Consider the following 7265-nt stretch of genomic DNA (forward strand, 5'->3'; position numbering starts at 1 on the left):
GTGTGTGTGTGTGTGTGTGTGTGTGTGTGCTTTCTGAGGTTATGACTATGTCTCAGTCTTAGGCAGGCACTGTGACCTGTGTCTTGGGGGTGTGGCCTTCACAGATGTGGATGTGGCTTTCACACTTCCTTCAGATGCAAAGATTATCTTAGCAGGTATTTCTATTCCTCGACCAGGGATAGAGCTATTTTGCTGTTGTTGTTTTCCCTTGTTTCCCTCTCCTAACTGCAGAGGGGTTTCACTGATGCCCTCCAACTTGAAGCCGAGAATTTTGTTATTCTTCCCTGTGATGATTAATTTTATGTGTCAACTTGTCTGGGCCACAGGGTGCCCAGATATTTGGTCAAACATTATCCTGGGTGTGTCTATGAGGTTGTTCTTTTGAGTGAGATTTACTATTGAATTGGCAGAATGAGTAAAGCAGGTTGTTCTTCCTAATGTGAGTGACCCTTATTCAATCAGTAGAAGGCCTGAAGAAAACAAAAAGGCTGACCCTTCTGCAAGTAAGAAGGAACTCCTCCTTCCCAAGTGTTTGAGCTGGGACATCAGTCTTTTCCTGCCTTTGGACTCAAGGTAAAACATTGGACTTTCTTGGTCTCCAGACTGCCAGCTTCTGGACTGCAACTTAAACCCTCAGCTGTCTTGATTCTCAGGCCTTCAACTTAGTCTGGAACAATATCATCAGCCCTCTGGGATCTCTAGCTTGCCAGTTGCAGACCTTGGGACTTCTCAGCCTCTATATTTTTTTTTAGTTGAAGTATAGTGGATTTACAATGTTTCAGGCGTACAGCAAAGTGATTCGGTTTTATATATACATATATATGAATATATATGTGATATTGAAAATAGTTCCCTGTTCTATACAGTAGGTCCTTGTTGTTTATATATAGTATTATGTATCTGTTAATCCCAAATTCCCAATTTATCTCTTCCCCTCCTTTCCCCTTTGGTAACTGTAAGTTTGTTCTCTATGTCTATGAGTCTATTTCTGTTTTGTAAATAAGTTTGTATTATTTTCTTAAGATTCCACATATAAGTGATATCAAAAGATATTTGTCCTTCTCTGCCTGGCTTGCTTCACTTAATATGATAATCTTTAGGTGCATCCATGTTGCTGCAAATGGCATTATTTCGCACTTTTTTATGGCTGAGTCATATTCCATTGTATATATATATACTACATCTTCTTTATCCATTCATCTATTGATGGACATTTAGGTTGCTTCCATGTCATGGCTATTGTAAGTAGTGCTGCTATGAGCAGTGGGGTGCATGTATCTTCTCAAATTAGAGTATTAGCCTTTTCTGGGTATATGCCCAGGAGTGGGATTGCTGGATCATATGGTAGCTCTGGTAGCTGGTGGGGTTAAAGTACCAGGGTTAAAATACCAGGGAAGTACTCAGGGTTAAAGTGTAATGTGTTTCTCTATTTTTAGGATGGAAGGTCTGGACCTGTTGGTCCCAGGTCTCCTTGGTAGACCATAGCTCTGGTAGCTCTGGTAGCTCTCACCTTATAAGTGTGAGTCTCTAGATTTTTATTCTATTATTTTCTCCATATTTCATTAGACCATCAGAATCCCTTTTTCACATCAAAACTCTGCCCTGTTTTCTCCATCTAGTGAATTTTTTACAGGTATGATTCTCTTAGGAAAAAAATGTTTGCTTAATTAAACTCAAATCAAATATCCTCTCCTCTTGCTCTTTATTAGTCAATGATTATAATAAGCACATTCCACTTCTTTACTTGGCTCTGAGGATCTGACTTTTTATCCCATACCTCTCCCAGGCCTATTTTGCATTGCTATGTAGGTGGTATACTGTACAAAGGAGCTTCTGCTAAAGTTTCTCATCTGTTTACATAATAGATATCTTAATTACTTTGAAATTGTTTTGCTTATATAATCTAGGAGATTCTAAATGTGAATCATTTTCATAGATATTATAATAAGTTTCCAGCAGATATTAGTATAGTGTCATTATAACCAAAGTCAACATTTTGCAATTTTCTCACAAGGTGAAAGTCAAGCATATTGTCCCAATTTGGTTGATGTATTATTCTATAGCTTTGACTTACAAAAGAATACCAAATTTAAAAATCAAGAACACTGATCTAACAGCATGCAAAATAAAAACCTGCTTTATCAACTGATACACTGAAAGAGAAATATTTGAAAAAATTTTTAAATCCAATTTATTAGTCTCATTTAAATTAGATATTTATAAGGCATTTATTGTCATCTGTTGTGTTGAAAGTCTCGCCGAATATGGCTGAAATTTCAATTTAAATCTACAACTATTTTTACTATAAAATGAATCACAAAGTAATAATGAATATTCATTCTCCATTAAAAGACAAAAGTAAGTATTACGAAAACTTAATTAGAGGTCACTATGTAATGAACCACTGATGATAACAACTGTTTGCTGCTATGGAAATTTTGAGAGTACCAGAATTAACTGCTGTTAAAGTTTAGTACATGGTTTTATAATACTATTTTTATATGTTAAAAAGTCTAAAATTAAATATTAAGGGGTTTATTTCTCCCCAGAAGTTGAAAAAATTAAAATAAAATTATCAAGACAAAAAAGAAAAGAAGCAGAAAGCCATCAGAAAAGAAAATTAAATAATAGTGTTTATATCATTGAATACATATTTTTTGGGGGAAAAAGGGTGGAATGCTAGATGGAGTGGAAGGAAAGAGAAAACCCTGTAACTAAGATTTACACCAGTTTCTTACAGATAATTTTTAGTTCTGTGTCAACCATAATTAATGAATTTCAAGAAAAACTGGAAAATTTTTATGAAGTACTAAAGAATCTATTAAAATGAAAATGAAACCTGATTTATAACAAGAATTATTTATTTTTTTAAAGTTTTATCATTTGGGCAGGGCTTGAATAGACGTGGTGTCATTGAGAATAGCTAATTTCCAGAGAGCTTGGAGATTTGGTTCCCAGGCAGCTGACTCACAGGGCTGCTGGTTGATGCTGGGGAGCTGGGCTTAGCTGGGGCTGTCAGCTGAATCACTTATGAAGGTGGCTTGTGTGCCTCACTGCTTGGTGGCATGGTATGAAAGAGAACATCTCACAGCAAGCATTTCAAGAAAGAAAATCAGGTAGTCAGGGTCTAATAAGGAGTAGATCCATAACTGGCATTCAAGGAAAGTGTTGATTTCCTTGTATTTTATTGGCTAAAACAGTCAAAGACCCATCCATCATCAACATAGGAGGCAAGGTAAACCCCTTCATGATGGAGCGATATAAACTCTGGTTGAGAATAGTAACAAAAAAAGGTGTGGTCATCTTTGTTTCTCCTCACTTACTATGAGTCCCTTTATGATACCAAACTATATGTCAGCATTATTTTTTTTATTATTACATGAATCAATATTGTCTTTAAAGGCAGGTTCACAAAAATGAAAGAATACTTTTGTTCTAAATGACTTGTAATGTTTAAAAAGTGGAATAAAAGTTAGCTTCAACAACCATATAAGATTTTTAAAGTTGAAAGTGACTGATGAACATATTAAGTGGTATGCTATTGATGAAACATCAATGCATAAGAAGATTAAAAACATTGGTTTTATTTTCCCCTAAAATCTAGAATAATTCTCATTGAAGCATTGCAATGTGTTTTATGCAATGATTTACTGGATACATTTTCATCTTTTTCAGAATATATTTATCTTCACCAAAAACAGTTATAAGAAGATAATGTAAATTCTTAAATTAACATTACTTAAAACCACTTAATCTCTATAATCTCATTTATAGTATAAAATATAGCAATCATTTCTGTGAAAAAATGAGAAATAGAACAAGCAGTCATAAAATATAATTTTCATGAATGTATAACATACAATGGGTTTATTATAAATTATATTCTAGTGAATTTGAGCCCCTAATTAATATGATTAAAGTTACAATTTTCTATTATTGTATATTCATTAATTAGATTGTATAATATATAATGAGTTAGTGGTTATGTTTATTTTTATTGAGAAATAAATAGTATACTAACTTAATTTTTTCTTTTTAAGGAGGATTCCTTTTTTTGTAATTCATATAAATGTAGCTTAGTGTTTATATAGCCCTGCCAATCTGCTTTGTCAGGCTAAAATTTTCAATTCATATTCAGTCATTCTTTGAAGAAAAATGAAGTAATACTGCTTATGAACAATATATTCTTAATGCTAGATGAATTGCAGAGTTGATGGATATGGATGTCAACTCCTCCATAAACAACAAAACTGCACAAAAATAAAAAACTGAAAATCCCATTATCAGCCCCTCTAGAACCCATCGGCAGAGAAAACAAATGGTGGCTTCCAATATAAGTGCTGATGGGCAAATTTGTGTATTGTTTCTCCATATACAAAATGCATCAGAGATGTATTTATTAAATGATGGGATTAGTTTTACCAAATAACATAAGGAAGGCAACCTGGAAATAAATTCACTGTGGGTGAAATGGCATAAAAAGGAAATTAACCAGATATCCTAATCCTTACCACCTCAGATGTACTTTCTGGAAGACATTTACATACTCTAGGCTTTATAATGGCATAGTTAAGAGCAAAATTATATCTAAGGTTATTTTAGCTTATAAAAATCAATGGTTTTTAAAAAATGAGGGACTTCCCTGGCAGTCCAGTGGTTAATACTCCACGCTTCCACTTCAGGGGGCGCGGGGTTTGATCCCTGGTGGGGGAACTAGGATCCCGCATGCTGCGCAGAGCGGACAAAAAAAAAAAAAAATTTAGAGGACATTTATTTCTTTAACATATTTGATAAAAAAAAGAAACTAAGAAAAAATTTAAGAAGATCTAGAGTAGTATGATGAATTGTTCCCCCAAGCGAAGTATATTCCTCCTTTGTCCTTTTTCAATACTATTTCTGTATATTGTTTCTCATTCTGTTCAACATTTTCATTTTGAGGAATAAATGATCTATCAAATATCAAGTTAATATTGTAATTCTACTTAATTCCTTTTACTCAAGGCGATCAATTAGGATAAAACAATCTCATGGACATGCCAAAATTATATTTCTAAATTCATTTTGAAATGTATTTCTTCTTATAAATTAATTGGATAGAACATAAAATGAAAATGAATTCAGTAGAAATAAAGAAAAAATAATTTTTAAAATGACAGTTCTTTATTTGGGAATAAATTTCTTTTGAAGTATATTACATGAACATGACACTTATGTGATGACATTTAGGCTTTTTAGCAACTGAATCATCCCTTTCACTGGTGGCCGACAGATGGCATGGAGATAAATATGATTTAAAACTTAAGAAAAAATGGTACGGATACAAATGTAGATCTTATGTATGATATATTCTGAAATCCTGTTAGTAAAAGCAATCTGGTAGTAACAATGAATGCATTGTAAAGAAGAGAGTCCCAGAAAGTTGGATGCCAGAATATGCTTACTGTGAGCCTCCACTTTTCATTTGTCAGGTATTGATAATTGGCATGCTAAAGTCTGAATGCTGTCTCCAATTAATTATAAACAAAGTTAGTTTGAATATGAATTTAGCACCATGTAATTTAGTGTTAAGTCACAAATATTTATACTGTATCACGGAAGTTACAAATAATTTATCATTTCTGATGAAAAATGTAGAATTATTTTTATAACAAAATATTTCTTTTCAAATTTGGGGCAGTATAAGGTACATAAATTATAAACAAATGCAAAGTTGATATTTAAATGGAACTCTAAAATAGGTTACTTATGTTAATTTCTAAATATCGATCTTCTTTAAATGACTACCGTTTACAAGAAATTATTTGAGTAAATATTTCTTGCCTGTGACCATTATTGCTTTGCGTTCATATGGGTACATAGAAACTTACTGTTATGAGTTGCACCCCTACCTCTGAATCACTTTTCAGTGTTATGAGAAAACACTTTTCCTGGCAATGGTTCAAAATATTGTCCAGGTATTCAATTACATTTGTAAGGCTCAACATAAACAGTGTGAGTAGAATATTCAGCAGAAAAATATCTTTCTTTTTTCATAGGTAGATTTAATATTTTTTCCCTGAGTCTTAACTTTTTGAGAACCCAACCAAGTAGTCCACCTTAACTATTTTACCTTGTTTCCACAAATAACAGTAATACTATGTTGATATTAAACCCCAAACAAAATGTATTCAATTGATAATCTTTAACATGTTTCATCATTCAACATACCATTGCCTTTCCTATATAGGGCATAGACAGTACCAAATAAGAAGCACAAAATATCTTTTATTCTTGTTCTTTAGCACAGAATATTGCCTTTGTTTCCTCATCACAGTAATTCCAGAACATGATGATCCTTGAACGTAATCTCCTTCTTGTATCAAACTGCCTTGATCCTTTGGGGTCCTCTTAGTATAATTTAGTGAACACTGTGAGACTTTTTAAACTTGTTAGATTATACTTTGCACTTCTATTTGAATTCTGCAATCCTTTAAATGCCAGCTGAAATGTGACCTTTCATGAAGCTTTCTTTGGCCAGTCTCTCTGAAGTGATCTCTACCTTTTCTGATACCTTTTAGCATGTACTCTTGGTATTATTTTTTTGGAACATACTATGTGGAACTTAGGGATATTATTCATCTGTATACAATTTATAAACTCTTTAGGTATCAGAATTATAATTTATAGTTTTGTTTTTTTCCTTACTAGCTTAGTACCATATCTCATATTTGGCCTACCAAAAGATAGGCATCAAAGAAACTCTTTTTTGGTCTCATTTCAAAGTATGGTTTACTGTGACTCAAACCCATCAGAACCTTGACATAGTAGTCCCAAGAAGTTCAGAAAAGTTATGTATATTTTGAAAAGCTTAGAGAGAATAAGACAAGCACAAGGACTGTCCTAAAATGTGGGAGAAATCATCTGGAACAGTAACCTTATTTATCATTTAAAATAAAAGTTTCACTCAGGAGAGGTTAGACTCCCTAAATGTGGGGTATAATTAAAGATATGGAAATCTGTTCTATCAGGACTCATCTTTAGGTACCACCATTTGTGGATATCAGAACACCTGAGAGCACCCACTCTATACTGACCCAAATTTAGAAGAAATGTGTTTCAGCAGTGGCATGCTAGGATCTGTTGCTGTTATGGAAGAAGGATGTGAGAGTAGGTAGACTGAAAAACAGGAGTCTTATTGAAAGAGCGTAAATGTGGGCCAATATTATAAATACAGACCAGTAAAAATGGTAAACAGAAGGATTTCATAGACACCTTAGACAGTTTGG

At 33.2% G+C, this 7265-nt stretch overlaps 1 non-coding gene across 1 annotated transcript; it reads left to right on the forward strand.

Moving 5' to 3' along the window:
- The first annotated feature begins 281 nt into the window (after positions 1-281).
- Positions 282-361, forward strand: LOC132366802 (small nucleolar RNA SNORD66). Its single transcript, XR_009503528.1, has one exon. It is a non-coding gene; the product is annotated as a small nucleolar RNA SNORD66 (small nucleolar RNA).
- Positions 362-7265: the final 6904 nt, after the last annotated feature.

The sequence above is a fragment of the Balaenoptera ricei genome, chromosome 5 (genome assembly GCF_028023285.1).
Source record: "Balaenoptera ricei isolate mBalRic1 chromosome 5, mBalRic1.hap2, whole genome shotgun sequence".
NCBI lineage: Eukaryota > Metazoa > Chordata > Mammalia > Artiodactyla > Balaenopteridae > Balaenoptera > Balaenoptera ricei.